This window comes from Rhinolophus sinicus, chromosome 13 (genome assembly GCF_057876585.1).
Source record: "Rhinolophus sinicus isolate RSI-liver-muscle chromosome 13, RSI-T2T, whole genome shotgun sequence".
Classification (NCBI taxonomy): Eukaryota; Metazoa; Chordata; class Mammalia; order Chiroptera; family Rhinolophidae; genus Rhinolophus; species Rhinolophus sinicus.
This window is the reverse complement of record NC_142513.1, coordinates 53,874,661-53,898,534: the sequence shown is the minus strand read 5'-3', so window position 1 is coordinate 53,898,534 and position 23,874 is coordinate 53,874,661. Positions and strand designations below refer to the sequence as shown.

Genomic DNA, 23,874 nt, shown 5'->3' with positions numbered 1-23,874 from the left:
TAAATAGCAATGAAATCCAAACAAGTGTTAAGGACAATATGTGATCAAGAGGGGAGAAAAAGAGCAGAGAGACTGGAGAAGCCAGAGGGATCTATGCCATTAGCAATTATGAAGCCTACAGCGTGTCTTCCAGTCCTAAGTTGGACATCTAAGGTCTCATAATGCAGAAAATTTAAGGATGTTTTCATCTCTGGTATTTAGTATCACTTCATATGAGACTCCTGCTCCAAGCCAAGTGTGGTGAGGTCCATCCCGATCTCAGGAAGAGAGGATAAAATTTGATGTCAGTGAGATCGGAACTTGAATATTCATCACAAAGTCTGTATCCTTTTCCCAAACCTGCTGTATTTCACTGGCCCATCCTTCCTTCTCGCCATCTTCTTCTTTGCTCCATTACACTTTATTCTCTCCGTGGGCGTGGGTGGCAGAGGGAGAGGTAATTCACTCCATGTCCTCCGACTGTGTGCAGGACATATCTCCCGTCAAGGTGAATGAGAGTAAGTCAAACTGCGTTTAAGGGATGGGAATGACATCAATAGTCAGCAAAATAATCACATGCAGAGATCAACAGAATCTCAGGCAAAACGGATCAAGTACAAAGAGATCTCTTGGATGTAGTTTTATTTACTTCCTGATATAGTTAAGAACAGGTTCTAATGCGTGTAGACGTTTCTGGACTTGACCTGGGAAGGTTGTGGGTGACGATTTTTCATTCACAATTTTATTTCTTTACAATGTAAAGAAATGATAGAGTTGCACTGATTTAATAAGAGAAATAAATATATAAGCAGCAATTTTAATTATATTTTACCTTTATGATATACTTGATTTGATTAACACTATTACCACTTACAACATTTTATGTATTTTTTCAATTACAGTTGACATTCAATATTGTATTTGTTTCAGGTGTATAGTGTAGTGGTTAGACATTTATATAATATACAAAGTGAACCTCCCATTTAGCCTGGTACCCACCTGACCCTGTGCAGAATTATTACCGTATCATTGACTACATTCCCTGTGCTGTACTCTACATCCCCGTGACTACACTGTAACTACCAACGTGTACTTCTGAATCCCTTCACCTTTTTTCATGCAGCCCCCAACCCTCCTCCCCTCTGGCAACCATGAGTTCTCTGTATCTATGAGACTGTTTCTGTTTTGTTCATTCATTTATTTTGTTGTTTAGATTTCACATATCAGTCAGGTCATATGGTATTTGTCTTTCACTGTCTGACTTATTTCACTTAGCGTAATATTCTCTAGGGCCATCCATGTTGTTGCAAAAAATCTTTTTTATGGCCGAGTAATATTCCATTGTATATATGTACCAATTTTTCTTTATCCAGTTGTCTCTTGATAGGCACATAGGCTGCTTCCATATCTTGGCTATTGTAAGTAAGGGTGCAGTGAGCATAAGGGTGCATATATCTTTTTGAATTAGTGTTTTGGATTTCTTTGGGTAAATATCCAAAAGTAGAATTGCTGGGTCATAAGGCAGTTCTATTTTTAATTTTTTGAGGAACCTCCATACTGTTTTCCATAGTGGCTGCACCAAATTGCAATCCCACCAGCAGTGCATAAGGGTTCCCTTTTCTCCGCATCCTCGCCAACACTTATTTGTTGATATATTGATGATAGCCATTCTGACAGGTGAGGTGATATCTCGTTGTGGTTTTAATTTGCATTTCTCTGATGATTGGTGAGGTTGAGCACCTTTTCATATGTCTATTGGCCATCTGTATGTACTCTTTGGAGAAATGTCTATTCAGGTCCTCTGCCCATTTTTTTAATGGAACTATTTGGTTTTTTTTGATATTGAGTTGTATTAGTTCTGTATAAATTTTGGGTATTAACCCTTTATAAGATGTATCATTGGCAAATATCTTCTCCCATTCAGTAAGTTGTCTTTCATTTTGTTGATGGTTTCCTTTGCTATGCAAAAACTTTTTTAGTTTGATGTAGTACCATTTGTTTATTTATTCTTTTGTTTCTCTTGCCCAAGTTGCTATGTCGGAAAAAGAAATATTACTAAGAGCAATGTCAAAGGTTTTACTGCCTGTGTTTTCTTCTAGGAGTTTTATGGTTGCAGGTCTTACATTTCAGTCTTCATTTTGAGTTTATTCTTGTGTGTGGTGTGAGAAAGTCATCCAGTTTCATTTTTTTGCATGTATCTGTACAGTTTTTCCAACACCATTTATTGAAGAGACTGTCTTTACCCCATTGACTACATTTCCTGTGCTGTACTCTACATCCCCATGACTACACTGTAACTACAAAGGAGGCCACAATGTACTGTACATTCTTGCCTCCTTTGTTATAGATTAAATGATCATATAGGCATGGATGTATTTCTGGGCTCTCTATTCTGTTCCATTGATCTATGTGTCTGTTTTTATGCCAATACCGTGCCGTTTTGATTACTATAGACTTGTACTATAGTTTGATATCAGGTAGCGTGTGTGATACCTCCAATTTTGTTCTGCTTTCTTAATATTGCTATGGCTATTCGGGGTCTTTTGTGGTTCCATATAAATTTTAGGATTATTTGTTCTAGTTCTATGAAAATTGCCATTGGTACTTTGACAGGGATTGCACTGAATCTATTGATTGCTTTGGGTAGGATGGATATTTTAATGATGTTAATTCTTCCTATCCATGGGCACAGTATATACTTCCATTTATTTGTATCTTCTTCAGTATTTTTCAATATCTTATAATTTTCTGAGTACAGGTATTTTACTTCCTTGGTGAAATTTATTTCTAGGTTGTTTTTTTTTTGTTTGTTTGTTTTGTTTTTTGGATGCATTTATAGATGGAATTGTTTTCTTAATCTCACTTTCTGATAGTTTGTTATTGGTGTATAAAAATGCAACCAATTTCTGAATATGAATTTTGTATCATGCTACTTTACTGAATTCATTTATCAGTTCTAATAGTTTTTTCGGTGGAATCCTTAGGGTTCTCTAGATATAGTGTCCTGTCACCTGCAAATAATGACAGTTTTACTTTTTTCTTTCCAATTTGGATGCTCTGGGCTGGGGAGCCCAGTGTGAGGCAGGGACCCCTCCCTCCTGGAGGGGGAACCTCCATAGCTGAGATGTCCCTCCCAATTTTAAACCTCCACTCGTGGGTGTGGGACCAGCCATTTCGGGTCTCTGCATCTACTACCAGTCTCAAATTGGCTTCTTCTTTATAGCCTTAATTACCAGACTCTTGTTCAGCTAATCTTCAGATGGTTCTCCAGCTTGATTGTTCTACAATTTAGTTGTAATTTTAACGGGGTCATGGCAGGAGGCAAGCACAGCGTTTACCTATGTCACCTTCTTGACTGGAACTCTCCCACTTACAACATTTTATAAAGAACTGCTCTTAAGTAGAACTCTGCATTCAACCTCACTCTCTTTAGTGGTCTTATCACTTATCTGCATTACGCATGGTTTTACAACAGGAGAATCACAATATCTTGTTTTAAAAAAAAAAATCTTCAGTGAGAGGAACTTGCTTATTCATAGGTGAATTTCTATTGTCCATTATCATTTTTATCTAATGTGAACCATTCTACACTGCTTGCCTCTAATCCCCATGCTTGTTAAGGAGTTTAAGAGGAGAATCGGTTGATTTCAGGGCCTTTTGGAGTTCAAGGGCAAAGTGATTATTTCCTTAAAGGAAAAAAAGATCATGGACTCATCACAATTTCCAAAGTTCAGCTCTTTTTTGCTTCACTAATTAGAAGTCAGACCAAATGCATATCTGGAGGCTTTTATACAAGCAGTCAGCCCTTTGCCCTGGGACCAATTACAGAAAAGTGTCTTTTACACATTACTTTCTGTGACTAGTGTTCGTACAAGCTGTCACGTTTCACCATGAGTCATACTAAGACCATATAATCACATAGTTGAAGAGCTAATGATATGTTTTCTCTTCTCATCTACAAACACAACTTCACTTAAAGGCCTGTGGCTTATCTGTAGCTTAAACATAAATGCATAGAAATATACATATATGTAGACATGTTTTAAAAGGGACACTACTTAATAAGTAAAAACATCACACTCTTTCATTTGAAAACTGTTCTTCTACCTAATTCCAACCCTAGCAATAGTTTTTGGGGTTTTTTTCCCTTGCAAAATGAAAGCAACAGTTGAGTGTGTGCTCAGAGCGTGGTATAGATACCAGCAGGAAATGTGGAGTCTTTTTCAATGACAAATATTGACGCACTGGTTATGTAGATCTATTGCTTAAAATGGCTTCGTTTTTCCAACTGTATTAGTCTGGGGATGGGAAGAGAGGGATAAATTAAGAAATTAAGGAAGCGAGAAAGGCAGACCAAGGTCCAATGGCTTCAATACTGAATTCCATCAAATTTTCAAGAAAGTTTATGCCAATCCTACTTACACTCTTTCACAGAAGATTAAAAGAAACTTATTCTCCAGCCCTTGTCTTAAGGACAGTATAACCTCATTACCAAAATCTGACTACAAGAAACTAAACTGACAGTACCTGAATGCTGACATTTTAGAAAACTGAATGCAACAACCTATAAACGTGATAACCCATGACAACTAATTTGGGCTAATTCAGTTATTCAAGGTGGGCTTAATATTTAAGGAAATCATTGTAGTCACCACATTAATGAAATGAAAGAAAAATTGTATGAACATCTCACCAAAGGCATGCAAACATCTGGAAACCCCTAAACTATGTATTCATAGTAAGTACATTGTGGTATATTAATACAGTAAAATACTAGTCAGGGATAACAGTGAGTAAACTGTAGCTTTATACATCCAGGAATAAGTCACACAAAGATAATGTTGGTCAAAAGACACCTGACACAAAAGAATAAATGCTGTTTGAGTCCCTTCATATAAAGTGGAAAAAATATTTTAGGCCACAATGTTTAGGATGCTTGCTTAGGTGGCATAAAGGAATGAGGAGGGGATTATTTAAATGCCAGGATAATGATTACTTATGGAGGTAATAATTGAGGGGGGCAGTTTTGGGGATGCTTTTCATGTTTTCTTTCTTGATGTGGATGGGGTTTATATGGATGCTCATTTGTGATAAATCGTTAAACTCTGTCTCTTTCTTAGGTCCGGTTTTCTGTACAATTTTTGGCTGTATTTCATAAAAAGTCTTTACCAATTATATTTCCCTCACAAAGGACAGATGTTGATGATAGTATCAAAGGTATATCACAAATGTGAAAAACTGGTATTTAAAGAATCAGTATTCAACTTACTCATTCACGTTAACAAATTCAGAACAGAACTTTTTGGCCTTCCTTCTTAATTTACTTACGCTTCAAGCAAGGACTAAATCACCTTAGGGAAATACGAAAAGTAAAACATATGCCCCATGTGAAGCAAAATCCTTATTTAAGATCACGTGGAAATTCTGAGCATTTCGCAGTTTAGAGAACAATGACCTTAGCCACTGAAAATATGCCAAAAGCTTTTGCTCATGCCATAACTTGGAGAATCATGCTTGAGATGTGAAGCATAAACGTAAAGCCACAGCAGATAACCTCTAGTTAAATTACGATAATGAATAAATGAGTTTATCAATTTAATTTTAGAAACAACACGAAAATCGCACAGAATGCATAATTTTAATCGATTTTAATGTGCAAATACTTTATGAAGCACTCCATTCATGAATGAGATTGTCACTTTAGATCTATCAAAACTGAAACACCTGTCAAGGACAGACCCTGAGTGTTATTTTTCTTTTATTATCTCTACAAACACCCATCAAAAGATATTTGTTAACTTGGTGTACACCTAGTTTTGAACAAACAGAATCTGTAAATCAGGTAAGAAAGAATACTTAGGCCATGATGAGAGAAATTAAGAAAGTCACAGTGGAAAAGGGTGGTGTAGAAGGAAGTGAGGACCCATCCTGCAAAAACTCTAAGAAGAAAGAGAAAATTTGAAATGAGAGAGCCGTTAAACCAATAGACTTGGCTGGGAGATGGGACCAACATAGGATTCCACTAGAAACTGAACATTTTAGAAACATGTAAGCTATGCTTTACTGTGTAAAGTTAACTTTGAAAAAGTAGGGGTACCTTAAAAGAAGAAAAGAAAGTAAAACAGGAAAAGAGCATAAAAAAAACAGAAAACTGAGGGAGATTTAGGGATGGATAGTTTTAGTGAGTTTCACTACAGGGGGAAGGTACACAGAGGAATAGAAACAGAGAGAGAAAATTATTTTGCATGAGGCTAAACATAATGCATTACACATATGCACACGTACACGCGTGTACACACACCTGCACACAATGATTGTAATGTTTGATGTTTTTTAAACTTAATGTCAGTCTCAAAATGTCTCGGGAACAGCGTGGGCACACATGGCACGTATACGACACCAATCAATCAATTTAACCCTCTGCTTTTCACTTTTGTACCCGGTCTTTCAGAATCATAAAATTGCAGGTCTGACCAACTTTTATCAAGCAATAGAACTCCCTCAGCCGCAGTTCATGGCAAGATGGTTTCAAGTGGCTCCCTGGCAGGGATAGAAAATCATGAGAGAGAGTGAGAGCACGAACCACAGAGCAGTACAGACCGGCCTTGTAAACGGCCGGTCCTACAATCTGTTCCTTCAGCAGAGAGATTAGGGGAGTTCTCGGTCAAGGGGCAGCAGAGGGCACTCCAGGCCACAGCAGGTTAAGTTGTGGTCACTTTATCTCCTGTTGTTGACGCAAAGTCCCGAGGCCACAGCTCAGGGTTTTCCTGCCGAAATGTGTTTACAAGCAGGTCAAGGACTTACAGACAGATAACCATTTAGCAAAACAACTTTTCTATTGACAACAGAGCAAAGGAAGGTGTGTTTGCAGATGAATTATCACTTGCTTCTTAAAGGAAAAAGGAAAAAGAAAAGAAAAAGCTCAAACACATCCCTAAGTCCCAGCTTTCTTACCCCAAGACTGAGTTTTCTGAGTGTAAGAAGAACCGCTTCTTGTTTTTCTCATGATTATACTCATATCTTACCAACTGCAGATAAATCAGTAATGGGACTTTTTAAGACTTCAGTGATATCTACAAATACCCGTTAGGGTCTTATTAAGATGAATCAATGATTTTATGGCAGAGTGAGAAAAAAACTGGATAAATGCTGAAATAGCAAGGAAGTATTTAAATCTCTTAGGCAAGTTTTGGGAGTGCTTTATTGGTGGAGAAAGTGAATTCTCGAAAAGTGCTAAAATTTCCTGGTTTGAACCTGTGTCATGACCTTTGGCTGAAGATACTTTTGGTTAAATCCTAAATTTATAAGGACTGAACAGATGAGGGAAATAATCTGAGGACGTCGAGGGGAGGGGGGGGGAAGCAAAACAAAACCAATCAACAAACAAACAAACTGAAAGACTTAAGGTTATCAGAAACAACATGAATGAAAAGCTTAGCTAATGGACATGTTTAAAGCTTTGAAAACTGTAGCCTATTTCAGCTTCGAGTGTTAGGTAACTCTTGCATAGAAGCTGCGAGGGAAATATTTCCTTACGTCATGGCTACTCTTATGCTAAAGAAGGAAACTCACATTTTTTACTAAGGGAGAAAAATCTGAACTTGGGAACCTGCACATGGGTAAATATGAGCTGTCTCGTTAGAAAGATACTTCTCAATTAGTTTTCTTTTCATCCCTCTTTCTTTGGCCTCTCAGCCCTCTTACACACACCCACACAGACAGAGTTCTGGGCTTGCGAAGGGTCAGAAAGGTTCCTGCCGATTTCTCTCCATAGAAGTCCTGACAATGTGGCATGTGCAGCCTGGACAATGGCATGCCACTCAAAATCCCTCCCTTCAGATTGTCCCTCCCTTTAAAGGAGACAGCCAACGTGAATGAAACACTTTTTCCCCCTGGGGACGTCTGACTTGCTTTTATTAACCCAGATACAAAGTGCCACTCAGAGGCCTCGGACAGTAGAATTCTTTCTTCTCTTAACTAGCAATTCATTTGACCCTCAAGAATAGTATTAAAGCTCTATAGTTTTCTATATTTCTTATTTATTTTATGTTCCCACTGCTCTATGAGGCATGCTTATAAAAACATCGTCAAGTCTTCATATTAAAAGGACGTTTTAAATGGTTTCATCTGAACATGCTTCTGTCACTCAAATTGGAAAACTTTATGCGAGATCCTTTCCAAGCTGTTAAAGATTAGCTTGATGTAGATAAGGCTATTCCCCAAACTCATTATCTGTCTTCCAAATGCACCTTAAGGACTCCTTAATAAAGTCAAGGTTACATGAAGAGTATTTCACTGAAAATCAGTGAATGACTATTAATAAATCTGCATTACAGACAAGTTATTTTTTCTCCGTCTCTCATCTTTACAATGAATGATCCTTTTTATATGTTTTTAAACATAAGGCTATTTTCTTAATTTTACAGCAGCAGCGAATCAGTGGTAACTGGTTGGAAGCAGCTAGAAAGTATTTCCACCGGTTTATAGATGTAGACCATATATTCTACTGTGTATGTTATTAATATATAAATATCTTTGACTTCTACACCACCCCAAAATTAAAACTCCTCCACACCCCAGCTATTAAAGACACGCAGGCAAACACACACACACACACACACGCACACACGCACACACGCACACGCACACATCTATTTCCTAAATAAGAACATGGAGAGTTCCCATGTGACCTTTTTAGCTGTTAATCCCAGTAAAAAGAAATTCCGATCCATATAATTACGTAACAGGTGTTTCTCCAGCTCATACAGATCTAAAGGTACAACGGGGTCACAAACTCAGTAATTCTGTTGTCACCCCTGAGTAAGAGGAATGCCACCCCATTGTTATTTGCTAGTGTTTAGTCTTCCATTAAACCCGTACCTTTCCCAGCACACACAGCAAATATCACATGTTGCTTGTGTGAGAATCACCTTTTTCCCTCTTGCAGTCAGGGTTTCTAACTCCTCCACATTTTCCTCCTTTCTTCACCAGACCCAGGGTTATTGGAAATTTTTATTAAAAATAAAAATTATTAATTATTGATTTACCATAAACCATCAGTGCGGGTCTCTCCTAAGGTAAGATTTGTTCACAGTGGAATTTCTACAAATTTGCTTTTACCACGTACCACGAAAGTTGCAAGATCTTTCAATGCCTGTGGACTCAGAAAGAAACATTTGCCTCAATTTCTCCTTTCTAGACCCTGAGTCATATTCAAATCTTTCCTTGAAAAAGAATGTTTACTGGGGATCTTCCCAGCACGGGCTTGCCAGGAGTGATATTCTCACCTCCCCAGTGTGTGTGAATCGGGGTGTTTGGGGTCGGTAGTCCTCCCGACGGAGGCCAGCTTGCCTTCTGTCTGCCTTGCCCCCTCTTTTTCATCCTACGTGATTCATGGCTGACAGAGTGGTGCAGGCGGCAGTGCAGTGGTGTCATGGGCTCCTGTGGATGGCAGTGCCCCCAGCAGGGGGTTTCCGGGGCTGTGGATCAGCGTGGCCACCCCACAGTCACCACACAACTAACCCCAGTGACTGTGGGAAGATCCATTCTAACTGAGAAAGGACTAACTCACAGGAAAAAACACGTTGAAGGGACAGAGGTTGCACATGAACCTGTAACTGAAAGCCTTTAAAATATTTTTATGTCCTGTAAAAGACAATCATAAAAGTACCCGTGAAATAAAGAAAATATCAATGACATTTTACACAGTTTAAATTAGTCACAATGAGCACTGTATATTTTAACTTCCATTTGCGATCCTTTACTTGCTATAAATTTTCATTATCTTCCTCTGGCTCCTCTTACACTAAGACACTTGGATGTTAAAAAAAAAACTATATATACCAAAATATACTTTAAAAAAAAAAAGTCAAACATTTTATTATGCTCAATTCCTTCCTGATTTTATGACTCAGATTTATAAGCTCTTAACTTGATAGTCCCAGTGTGGGTCCTGAGACCAACTCCCCATAGAAGCTTTTCTTCCGGGCTTCAGGTCTGGCTCTGAGATCCATTTTTCAACCGTCTAGCCAGAGGCAGGAGAGTGTAGTGCTCAAGATAACACACTTTAGAGTTAGACCTGAATTCAAATCCCACATCCACCGTTCACTAGCCATTAGACTTTTCTCTTCCCTCTTTGGAATTGGTCAAAAATCAACTGCCTGCATATATCTAAATCTAACTGTGCATATCTCATTTGGTTTAAGTTATCTGCATTGCATGTCATTCCTGAAGACAAAGCCACAATGCCTTGATTATTGTAGCTTTATAAATCTTTAAATCGGGTGGTAGACCTCCTCCAGCTTTATCTTCTTTTACAAAATTGTTTTGGTGGCTGGCTATGTCCTTTGAATGCACACATACATTTTCGAATCAGCTTGTCAATTTCTACAAAATCAATTTTCTGGAACTTTGATTGGGATCACATTGAATCTATAGATCAGTTTGGGGATAATTGATATCAATATTCTTGTTTTCAAAAAACTAGCACTTGACTTTGTTAATTTTCCACATTATTTGTTTTCAATATCATTGATTTCTGCTCTTATTTTCTTTTCCCTTTAATTACTTTGAGTTTAATTTGCTTTCTCTTTTTTGATTTCTTTTTTTTAATTCTCTGTATCATTTATTTATTTATTTACATTCAGTATTATTTTATATTAATTTCAGGTGTACAGCTTAGTGCTTAGACGTTTATATAATTTAAGAAGTGATCCCCCTGACTGGTCTAGAACCCACATGGCACTATACATGGTTATTACTGTAACATTGACTGTTCCCTTATTGTTTGCTTTACATCCCCATGACTATTTTGTAACTACCAATTTGTACTTCTTAATGCCTTCACCTTTTCCACCCTGCCCTCCAAACCCCCTTCCGTCTGTCACCCCAACAAATCTAGTACTCATCTGACACCATACATATTTATTAAAATATTATTGACTATATTCCGTATGCTGTACCCTAGATCCCCTTAACCATTGTTTTGAACTCTGTATCTGGTAGGTTGCTTGCCTCCATTTCCTTTAGTTCTTTTTCTGGAGTTTTCTCCTGTTCTTTCATTCGGGACCTATTTCTTTGTTTCCTCATTTTGGCTGACTCTCTGTGTTTGTTTCTATGTATGAGGTAGATCTGCTCTATCTCCCAGTCTTGGCCAGGTGGCCTTATGCAGTAGGTGCCCTGTGGGGCCCTGGCACAGGCTCCGGGGTCACCAGCTCTGGGTGCTCCAGGAGTGTCCCTTATGTGGGTTGTATGTGCCCTCCTGTTATAGTTGAGGCTTGGTTGCTATTGGCACATCAGTGGGGATTGGACTTCAGGCTGACTGGCTGTGGGGTTTGGCCGTGTCCAAAGCTTGCGGGCTGCTGTGTGGGGAGTTTACCCCACTGAGCGGGATTCACCCCAGTGGGCTCTGGTGCCTGTTGAGACCACCCTTTGTGTGTGCTGCTTGTGGGGCTAATTGGGTGGTTCTCTGCTGTGGTCTGAAGCCAACCTCCAAGTATGTAAGTTCCTCTTGGGAGGGGCTCTGGTCACCCACTGTCTGTGCCTGGACTAGGACTACCTGGTAGGAGCTATAAAGCCATCTGCAGTTGTTCGCTGCCTGTGCTAAAATTAGAGGCACGTGGGAGAGGCCATGCTGCAAATCCAGGACAGCTGCCACCTGTACCTGGCCTGGGGTAGCTCCGGAAAAAGCCAGGACCCCCAAGACCTGCTGCCACCTGCTGTCTCCCTTAATGTTCAGCCCCTGATAAAGCCTTGTGTGTTACACAAGTTGGGGGAGGAAGGGTCTCAGAATCACTAGAGTGGGAAGAGTTGTGGTCACCAGGTTAATGTAAACTCCACTTTGGTGCCAGTGCTGAGCCTGGAGATACTCAGCAAATGTCTCAGAGCACATGGAGGCCAGTCCCTGCCTGCCTGGGGCCTGCAAACTCCTATAGTTTCCCAAGAAAGAGTGCAATGTGTGTGGGGCTGGCTGCTCCAGAGAAAGTACCTCCGGCATTGGGGGCGTTGGGTGGGGCGGGCTCTCAGCGGAGCTCACCAGGCCAATCAGATTCCGATTTGGCCGTAAGCCTAGGGGGCGGGCTCAACACAAGAAAGATGGCACCAGGCTGCCGGCTGCCTGGGCGGAGGTCGCTTCACAGGGAAAATGCTGACTGTCCACCAGCCCTGGCCTTGCAGCCACACACCTCAATCTACTCCCCATGTGCCTCCGACAACCCCCCCAGTCACCGTCACTACATTGGAGCCCAAGGTGAGAGCCTGTGAGCGAGGAATTCTGTGCGCGGGCAATTTAAAAAGACACCTGGGTTTCCCACCTCCTCCCGTCCCACCTGGATGGTCAGAATCCCCACTGTTTTTCCCCACAGCCAGGTGTCGTGGGGGCTCCTCTTCCTGGCCTCATTACTCTGGGCTGGGGTGGCCAATGTGGGGCTGGTGGCCTCTCGCTCCTCTGGGGGGAAACTTCGTAGCCGAGATATCGCTCCTGATTCTCACTGACCACGCAGGCAGGTATGGGGTCTGTTTCGCGTCTCCGCCCCTCCTACCAGTCTCAACGTGGCTTCTTATATCCTTAGTTATAAATCTTCTGTTCAGCCAGGCTTCACATGGTTCTCCAGGTTACGTGTTCTATAATTTAGTTGTAATTTTAGTGTGTTCACAGAAGGGAGCACAGTGGTTATCTACACTGCCACTTTGGATCTCTCACTTCTTTTTCAGTTTCTTAATGAGGAAGCTTAAATAATTGATTTTACGTCTTCTTTAATTTGTAATATAAGCATTGAAAGTTACAATTTTCTTCTAAGTGCTGCCTCCACTTCATCCACCAAATTTTGTGGCTTTATTATTATTCAACCCAAAGTATTTTCTACTTCTTACTTGTGACTTATTTTTGGATCCATGGTTTCTATAGAGGTGTCTTGATACATTTTTAAATGCTTAGGGATTTTTTTCAGATATTTCGTCACTGTTAATGTGTAATCAAATACCGTTGTGGTCAGATGATATAAACTGAATGATTTTAAGCCTTCCATATTTATTAAGATGTTTTACTACTCAGTCTAAAGTCCATTTTAATAAATGTTTCATGTGTATTTGTTAGGTATAGCATTCACTAAATATCAGCCAGATCATATTGGGTGATACCCTTTATTCTCTTGTTTTATTATATTTTATTGTTATATATGTTATAGATCCCACAACACATTATTATTTCTTTTTTTGCCTAAAACAGACATTAGTCTTTTAAAGCTATATGTATATCTGACATGAAAATTCTACAAAAATAGGTCTTTTATGTTTACCACGATACTCACCCTTCTGGTACCCTGCAATCTGTCTTGAAGAAGATGCTAAGTTCCATCTGCTACTATATTTTTCTTTGGGCTAAAAGAATGTATTTTAGCATACATTATAGTATTGAGTTTTATATATTTCAATTGCTTGAGATTTAATTTCAACTGAAAAATACTACAATTCCTTTGAGCGAAAACTTCTGAGTTTGGAATACAAAAAGATAGTGTGGGCTGCTATTCTTACCTCTACTTTCCCATATGAAAACTCAGAAAGAAATGTTCCAATTCCCCATCAGTCAGAACAATGAATATTAGTTAATAATATTTTAGACACCGAGATAAATTGCCCACCTTGTAGGAAGGTAGAATCCCTCTGGCATTTGGAAGGGTACCTAACCTCTGGGTGGAACATACCTATATGTCCCTGGGGTCTCAGCTGGACAGAACAGATATTCAGTTTGTCAGAGTATGTCTGAAAATCTGTTGGTCTGTGCCAAACAGAGACATATTTGTGTAGGAAATCAGAGGCTCTCTGGGAAATAATTTACCTGGAAGGAATAAGAAAACTAGGTACAAATATCATTAGCCAGTAAAGTAGCTGATTCCTTCAGTCTTTTCAGAAGGAAAGATAATGGCTCTAAGTCATAGATTTTTTTTTTTTTTTCATGAATACACATAGAAAAATCTCTAAAGAAGCTCATAAGAAATTTAGAGATCTAAAGGGTATTGATGAAAATATTATGTGAATGTGATATTTGTACTTATATATGAATAAGACCAGACCAGTTTGAATTATATAATGATAATGACAGAAAATCTGAAGAAAAGATTAGTGGATTTGGCTGAATGCAAAAGTAATCTCCTGTGTTTTAACCAAAATTTTGAAATTATCTAAAAGGCAATGATCAACTCAAGAAAAATCAAAACAAAAAAAAACTATCATATATTAAAAGCTCTTAGAAAAGAATGCTTCCATTAAAAAATTTCATGAAAATATTAAGAAGGCACTTCACAGAAGAAAATCACTAGAAAATAAACATATAAAAAGTATTCTAAAATGCCTGGTAGTCAAAAATTCAAAATAATATAACAATAAGATATACTATTTCATTTATAGCAATGGCAAAATATTTTAATGATATTTTTGAGTATTGTGAAAGTTCACTTATAGACATCCAAGAAGCTTTAAGAAGTTATGTCTCATTCATTGATAGGAATCTAGGCAGCCATGCAAAATTATTTAGAAGAAAATACAGCGTTATGGAAGACAAACCTATATTGTGCTGTTAGAGAAAAAGCAAGTTACAAAATACTATTATTCCATTTTTGTGAAAGAAAAAAAAAGTATAAATATGTAAATGTAAAAGACCATAAAGATGTATGTAGGTAGTCCTTATTAATATGGAAGTAAAATTTCTAGGAGTCTAATGAAAGACAAAACCGCAATTATATTGACAGTTAATGGGAAATAAGGTTTTTACTGGAAAATAGTAAAATGCCTTATATTGAAAGCATAGAAAGTAATGTTACAAACTGAAAAGGATCTGTAGTGTTAAAAAAAAATCTGCTTCGGTAGTTATTTAACACCTGATTTTCCTTCTTCATCTTCCAGTGAAATATTTTTCATGCCCTTTATCTACTAAAGGCAATTGTATTATAAATTATGCGCGTGCTATTTTGAATTTTTTAACCTGTCTTGTTGTCGTTGATCCTCTTTCCCTTTCATTTCATTTTAACATGTTTCCGCAGTTTAAATACCTCCCAGATCTTTATACAAAAATCACACTTTTGCATGTCTCTTCCCTTTATTTTCCTATCAAAGGGGTGGAGTTTAAACATCTCATTCTGTACTTTCTGAAGGAGCCTGAACTGAATTCCACATAAGTAAATAGGTGTGGATTTTAAATGTTGGCAAATGATCCAAAACAGTGTCATCTCAAAACTTCAGTTAGCAATGCTGGGGTTGGCAGAGGATTATTATACCTCAAAATACAAATCATGATTGTCTGGGCAGAATTAGAAATAATTTTTTTCCACTGTAATTTTTTGTAATTTTCCAAATGTCTATAATAACATGTCATAATCATACAAAATAATGGATGTTATATAATGGATGTAATGTATATAGGTATATATGTGTGTGTACATATATGTGTATACACACACATATATACCTATAGTTATTTGGGTGGGGGACTAGATCTAGAAATCGTTTCAGGGGTGCTCTAGTTGGCAGTAATTGGGTGGTATTTTTTTCCTGCAGAAACCAAGAGACACAGCATCTCATCCTGTCACCTGGGGGCAATAGGAAGAGATAAATTTGTGTCTTTTGGCCCTGAAAAGATCATATTTATCTGGTTTCAAGGAGAAAAGTGCAATGTCATCATTTGTGAAGTCCATAGCATACCTACATAGGTATGCCCAACGCCATGCCGCTTTTTAAAACTTAGAAAAAGGATTTAACCTGATGTTGGCACAAATGAACTTTGATGAATGAGTATGCCAATTCTCATCGAGGTTGCCGTTTTAAGAAATAGGAATAAAAGAACCAAAAGCGGGGGGGAAAGAAAACATGCTTTCCTTTGAAGCAAAATTGGATTTTCAGCATTTCGTAGTTCTGAATTTCACATGATGATGACCTTAAAAATAGTGACCATTAAAACAGTTGTTAGAAAAGTGTATTATTTACACACCATGCGCTTTTGAAATAGAGGTTACAGGAAGACATAATCGTACTGTGTAGTGTAACCTACTTTGAAAGGTGTAGGCAGCCTAGCAAAAAAATGTCCTGACATCATACTTGTCAAGAAACAGAAGTTTTATTACCAAGGAATTTCACTTTTGCTGCTTATTCTTAACACCAGCCCAGGGAGTGAGAGGATTTGTTGATCTAATATAGATAGCGATGTCTTGGGTTTGTTCAGATTTATATGGACAGCATCTCGGGATCAGGAATTACATTTAAAATGTAATAAAATGTTCCCGCACACTTTAACTTACAAATACTATCCTTAAAAAAGTAAACATCAAATAATCGCAGATATCTTTCAAGAAAATGTTGACATAGCTCATGGAGCTCACATAGATATCTTTGAATCATTTCTAAGTAAACTTAATGGACTCATTTTCGTCTTCTGTTGCTGTAGAAAAAACTATCCTACCTGGGAGAAGAGATACCAAAGCATATACTCTCATTTGCTCCAAAATGCATGTTTTCTGGTTTTAAAAAGATGATTTCTAAAAACTCTATCAGAAAGGTCCATTCAAACTAAAAATCAGCATTTGTCAAGGACCGTCTTACCAAGAGACTCCCATAAAAATATCAGTCACCTCACATAGATGAGCAGAAACCCTCCCATTGTTTTCATCTTATTCTCCTGAAGCCCTCATGGTTACAGTTACTGTGAGGCGCTGGCACTCCAGAGCAAGGACCTCTCTGTCTGAAAAAATACATTACACCTTTGGACTAAATAAAACACTTCCTTCCAAAATTTCTTTAATACCAAAACGAGGAAATTCACTCAAGTGAGATTAAAAAAACAATTCAACTGCAAAGTCTCCTATGTTGACTAGAGAAGGTCAATTACCAACATTAAGTCTGATTTTCTCAAGTCATTTGCCTGAGGTCCAGGAAGCCTAGAAACTCTTTTTTTTTTTTTTTTTTTTTCCTTGTCCATCCAGAAACTTTCTTTAAATAATTGGTTGACAGTATTGTATCTCGGTACATATTAACTCAGCCTTTCCAAAGTTGGTGTGTTTACTAAATCAGAAGCTACATGGTGATATTCGCTGAAGGTCTGATTTCTGAAGGCTGCCTTCCTAACCTTAAGATCCTTGGGAATATGCCTCCAATCACACACACACACACACACACACACACACACACACACACACACACAAAGAATACTGGAATATGGTGGAAAGAAGGAGGAGCTTTTAAAAATCTTACTTGGATAACTTCTTTTTAGAATAACCACATCTTGGTTATTAGAAGTATGGAAATTTGTTTTTGCCATGTTCAAGACTTCAGGCAACTTTCTTATCTTCCACAGGACACTTATTTTGTTGGTAGAAACAGTGGGCTGGTATTATTAATTCAGATAACAGCAGAAAAATGGTACTTGAGTTTAGGATGGATATCAGGAGTTAAAGTGAAAAAATATTCTACAGCTCCAAGGTGAAGACGAGAAACCGGCACTAATGTTTCACAAAAGCTTCAAGCAGCATTTTGAGCTATGAACTAAATATTAAATGAAAGCTCAAGCGATTAAAATTAACCAAGTGAGAATACATAAACATATATTTCTATATTCTCACCTGGTTAATTTTAATATAATATTATATTGAGCATAAAGGAAACAAACCTGATAAATTACAACAAAATTAAATCTTAGGCTCAAAATTCTATGGAATTTCATTAAATTATGATTTATGATATTCTTTTTGTCTTATGAGCCAAGACAAGAACAAACACTTAGAAACCCCTGCATTGACCACACTTGTAAAAGACGTCAACTGACAGGAAACATGGTCTCTGCCCACAGAGAAATGACAAAGTCCTAACACTCTTCTCTAAAGGGAATCGCTTACTCCTGGGTCACGTGCGGTACTAATGGAGTATGATGTACAAATATCTAGGTGCCTTGGAACAGAACTCACCTGTGTTCTGTGTTCTGTGTCCTTCTGTTGGTATATTCCCAGGAGAAATCCAGTCCTACCCTTGGGACCGTCTAGACCTAAAATTCTGAGCCTCCTTTTTCTGTGTTTACCTGCTTTTTAAAGTTGCTGTTTTGATTTTTTATTGCCACTCTATTTGGAGGAATAGAGCAAGGAATTCCAGATTACAGATTCCGTCTTTATTTTTCACTCTATCAATTACAAGCATGAATAGCAAAAGTAGATGGTCCCTATAGGACTTACTAAATGCATTTTAAAAGTACACATCTGTATCTGTATGCACTTGGAGCGCATTTTAAACTGTTCTTAGGTATTATTACCTTATTAGGTGTCCTAGTCTTCTATTTTGGGTTCACCAAATAGTTCCTCTAAAATTGTTTCCCTTATTGTGCACACAGCACTGCTAAAATCGGGAAAATTAAAATTGAAAAAAATGCAGAAAGTTGTGCTACTCTAAGAAAAGTTTCCCCTGTATATGTTCTTTTCTGTGCTTGCCTGCTTATTTGCAGGCATACATTTGCAGTTGTAATCATTGTATGGATATCATTTTTGTGTTCTTCACTTTTTATTCAGCTTCCGTAGTAGCCATTTTCTCATATTGTTCTGCACTTTCTCATTTCTCTTTAGGGCAAATCCCACTACTTAAAACTACTTTCTGGATCTGAAAACATCCTTATATGGTAGTAGTTGAGTTTTCCCATTTTTTTCCTAGTCCTTACCACCATTTCCTATATGTTGTCTTACCCAGAGACAGATAGTTGTTCCAATACTAGATCCGTAGGTATTTTAGATCTATCCAATGTTGGTTGTACTGTATCTAATTTGCAGATACACAGTTTCAAAGGGACAGGAAAAACTAAAGTAGGTACAGGTGGAAACAATAAAAATGATTAAAGGATGGGAAAATAGGACCTCTGAGGAAAGATAAAAGGAGATGAGATTATTTGTTCTTCAGAAAAGAAAACCAAAAACTGAAGGGTGCTTTTACAACGTTCTTAAAGAATGTGCAGAATTATCCTAAGAACGAATGTTTCCAGTTGTTCCTTCTATTTTGTAATTGAACATGGATAAATGAGTTTAAATTGTGATTAGGGTGGGCACAAACATCACGTGACGGCATGCCTCTGGGGTAGAGCACCAAGAAACATTCATCCGGGAAACCTTGGAAAGATACGAAATACTCAGGGGCTTCCCATTTCGCTAAAGAGAGATGTGCCACATGTTGGTCATGACAGTTCCATTCTGCCTTTCTACAGGACACTGTTTATTTTCCAGGGTGTCCAGTGTCTATTCCCCATAATTATAGCCTCTGATTAATGTATCGATGTCACACACACCCTGTGCTGTTCTGATGTGTTCTTCTCACAATGGGTACGGAGCCAGTCCTCCAAAATGGATTGAATCTCCGGTTCTTACTCCTTTTCCCTGGATGGTTAGGTGCTTTTGAGTGCCAAGATCCAAGAAGCAAAGAATTCTGCCTAATAATATTCTACTTCCCCCTGCATCTCTCTTGCTTAGCATAGCGGCTGCTTAGATGTAGATTTCACTAATGAAATTTTTGGGGAAATTCCTAGGATAAGAAAAAATATGTCAACTAGGTAATTTTCCCATATGGTATCATTTTTTTCAATGTATTTTTTTTTTTTCATGAAAATAATTCTCTTGGAATCACTTCTTGTTTGCCCTATTTTTAATCCCAATTCTCTAAGGTCCCTCGTATTATTCACAGTTCCCCTTGGCACAAGGAAAACAATCTTTTTGACATTCCTCTGACTTCTCATTACTGGATCAGAAATTGTTCTCCTACGTACTACAATTCTTTAAATTCTTAAAAGCAAAAGAATCCCAGGATTTTGGAGAGGCTCTATTGTATAACTGACGGACTCCATGGCTTCAAATTCTGGCTGGAACACTGAGTGGTTTGGTGACCCAGAAAAAATTCTTACTGTGACTCAGTTTCTTTAATTCTCAAGTTGAATTCATAGCAGAACTCATTTCACATCATCGTGGCTTTAGGACAATAACCCCCCATCCCGCGTTTCCATAACCTTTCTAAGCGCTGTCGTCTATTCTTAGCACCTTTACTGCAAGATAAAATTTACTCTTCAGTGTCCACTCCAAAACAAATAAAACAAACATAAAACCACCTTCAAAAGTTTAATGGGCTGTAATGATTTCGGGTGAGGACGCCCATCACATGTTCAATAGTTTTACAGGTTTCCTCATGTATCTGCCTTCTCTCACACCACTGTTAATCACCTCCGTGACATTAAGAAGTCCAAATCCTTCTGTGAGGCATTTAGCCAAACATGATCCTCCCAACAATTGTCTCCCTGCAAGAATTGGGTGGCAGATGGTATAAGAATAACACTGTCCCCACCCCGTTACTCTAGAATCGAGTCCTGGCTCAGCCACTCCATGGCTTTGTAGCTTTGGTCACATCAGCTCTCATCTCCAGAGATCAGTCCCTTGACTTGGAAAGCAAGAATTAGAGCATCCAAGGTTTGGAGCAAGTGAAGGCATGTGAAGTGCTCAGCAGAGTATCTGGCAATCACATGTCCATGATAAATGCTAGCCATCCTGTTCCTGAATTTACAGAGTTCTTATAATAATCAAATTAAGAAGTCTGTAAAAGAATCGTATCGATCGTAAAGCCCCAATTGTTACTGATAACATCATAACCATTGTTGAGATTTACCCCTTTTTCCTCCTTGAATCTCTGTGATTCTGTGTGCTCAGTGCTAGTACTGCTGTGAATTTTGCAGCAATCTTCATATGCTCCAAGTGGATGTGCCAGGGAGACGGTGTGATGCTTTTGTTTTGCAGAGTCCCGGGCCAGCCCTTGGGAAAGGGACCTTGGCATCCCCACTGCTGGGTTCTGTCGCAGATATAAGCAGAATTCTGGATAGGGAAAGATTAGTTTAGCTAGGAGATTCAAACAGACTGGACCTACCTCACAAAACGAAGTGATACACACACCTTCCTCTTACCTTTATAAGTTAATGAATAACTCGATAGATGTTGGAACAAATCTAACTTGAACTTGTGATAGGACTGAGTGTCCATCCCATAGTTAGTATCTTTATTGTCTTTGAGGTGATTGCAAATTATCCAAGTGATTTTAATAGGAAACAGAAATCAGTGTGGCAGGTTTTCTGTCATGTTACCGTGTTTCCCCGAAAATAAGACCTACCTGGACAATCAGCTCTAATGCATCTTTTGGAGCAAAAATTAATATAAGACTTGGGCTTAGTTTACTATAAGATAAGATAATACCGGGTCTTATATTAACTTTTGCTCCAAAAGATGCATTAGAGCTGATAGTCCGGCTAGGTCTTATTTTTGGGGAAACACAATACCTTCCAGTATTGCAATATTTAGAAGAGGGAGAGCTGTGTCTAGAGGACTCAGAGGTGGCTTGTACTGGTGTTAGGTGGGGCCTACAAAGCAAGTTGCTGCAACTTGTTTTGAAAAACAAGGGAGAAAGAGGTTTCTTGATGTAAATTTCTTTTAAATAAGCTTAATCTGGCTCTGATAGAGAGGAAAAAATGCACTGGCAGGGAAAGAATAAACTGTGGAAGTCACACTGCGCTTTCTTTTTATTCTAGCAAACCCTGAAAACATAGCTTTGAAAAGATCTGACGTTGCTGAAAAGAACGTAGCACAATCTAAAGTTGACACTGTCAAAGGTAAGAGAACACAAACTTCACAGATTTTCTTGTGTTTCCTTTCCAATTTTTCAATATCCCGTAAAGCGTCAGTGATTTTTCTGTGATACTTTGGAGCCTTGTGCACAATTTGGGAATTTCACCCCTAGCTCAACATGGTCAAGTTTATTAATTTTGCAAAACTAGTGGGCGTTAAATGGTGCGACATGGTGTGATTTGCATTTCCCAACTTACTAAGGAGATTGGAAATCTTTTCAAGTGTTTATTGGCCAATATGATTTCTTCTTCAGAGAATTACCTGTTAATTTTATCTGTACATTTTTTTGGAAGTTTGTGTGTCTTCTTTTTTTGTTATAGAAGTCCTTTATATATTCTGAAAACTAATCCCTGGATATTATACATGAACAAATACGTTCTTTCAGTCGAGTTCTCATCTATAACTTAGTTTATTGGACTTTGTTTGCCAATACTATTGAAGTGGAATTTAGACTAAAGTGCAATTAGAACTTGAAAATTCAGTACATTTATCTGCTGTAAATTTCTTGTTTTATGGAAGAGGAAACTGAGGGTGATAAAATATATGTTTAAGATTCCCATACTGGTTAGTGGTACAATGAAAATTAGAGATTGGGTCTCTTGATTTCTGGGTTGATGATTTGGAATCATACCTTCGTATTCTCCCTCTGGATTCTGGTTAAAGTTGAATTCTTAGAGGGGGGAAAATATGTACACACCTACTACTAGTTCATTATGTCTTGAATTTTTCACATACTGATTTTTTTTTTCCAACAAGTTCATTTTTGAGAGTCCTTCTTTCTTCCTCTGTCTTCCCTCCCTGCCAGGCTTCATGTGATAGCCGTGAACGGTGGATAAAGAATAAATATGGCTTTTCTGTACCCTAGGACTCTCTTCTGCCTTATTTATGTCTGACCTGGTACAGCGCTGCTGACCTTGGAAAGTTTAATTGAGGCTGGAATGATATGGCACAGCTTGAGGCCACCTGAATTTAGGGGGTGTGATGTGCACAAATACACACACAGACACACTCAGCTCCTCACACACACGTTGACAGTGTAACAGCCTGATGAGCTGAGTGTGTGTGTGTGTGTGTGTGTGTGTGCACGCACGTTTGTGTGTATGTCTTTAGCTTTGATGAAATGACAGCGGTGAAGCAGTCTATTGTAATTTTTACTGGGCAGAAAAATCTACCTACATTTCTCTATAATTAAAACATAGAGTTTTTTCATTAAAATAATACAGAATTACTTAAATATGGAAGTTATTAAGGTAAAAGAAACAACAGTCAGTTGTAACTAATTCAAGGCATAACTATCCTGTGAAACATTTTAAAAATATTTCATAATAGATCAACTGCTTGATAAATACTGCCCTTTCCACTATGTCATTAAGGTAATTTAATAACATAAAAGTAAACAAAAATTTTGCTAATTGATTTGTTTTAGATAACCATTTAAATTTTTAAAGCATCTTAAGTGATTAATTATGAAAAATATAGTCTCTTATATTTAATAAGATTATGACCAAGACTTTGGGGATGATTTGTACATGAAACCACAGACATTGCTATTGAGAAGAGCTAATTAAGTTAATTTTTGTTTATGAATTAGCTAGGTTAAAATCACTTGTACTCCTGACCATATATTCCCCAATTATCATTTTACTACATGGTAGATTTCAAACTGTTTTAGTACAGATGACCTTGTAGGTAAAGCTGAAAATTAAAACAGGCAATGTTCAGTTATTATACTTTTATATAGTTAAACAAATACTTATACCACTGTTTTCAGAGGTATCACTGCATATCCTGGGTAACTAGTTAACAGCATGCTAAAGCCCAAAAACATTTGCAAAAATATTTCCACTTTGAAGAAGTGCAAAACTTATTTTTCGTTTCATTCAGCACAACTAAAACTAGTTCCAGAAGTTCTCTGTAAGTAACCACAGAGTAAGATTAAGTAAATCAATATATGACATTTTCATTCATAATACACACACACACACACACACACACACACACACACAAAGTTTCTAGAGAACATGCTTTTCAATAACTAAAAGTCTATGGAAAACATTCTCTGTCTCTGAATTATTTTTTATTTTTGGCACAGATAAGCTCATAGATGTGAGCAATGCTCAGAATTTATGAAACACAAAGGAAAAACTCAAGCTTACCCACAGGGCATTCTAGAGTCACATACATAGAAGCTGGACAGATAATTACACCCATATGCACCCGTATAAAC

At 37.9% G+C, this 23,874-nt stretch overlaps 1 protein-coding gene across 2 annotated transcripts in view; it reads left to right on the top strand.

Annotated features, from left to right (window-relative positions):
* LOC109444957 (uncharacterized) overlaps positions 1-23,874 on the top strand; it is a 665,687-nt gene that overhangs the window by 276,469 nt on the left and 365,344 nt on the right. For both annotated transcript variants that reach the window (XM_019726756.3, XM_088789330.1), the window contains exon 4: positions 21,551-21,631. The gene's annotated coding sequence lies outside the window, so the exon portion shown is untranslated. The remainder of the gene's footprint in view (positions 1-21,550; positions 21,632-23,874) is intronic.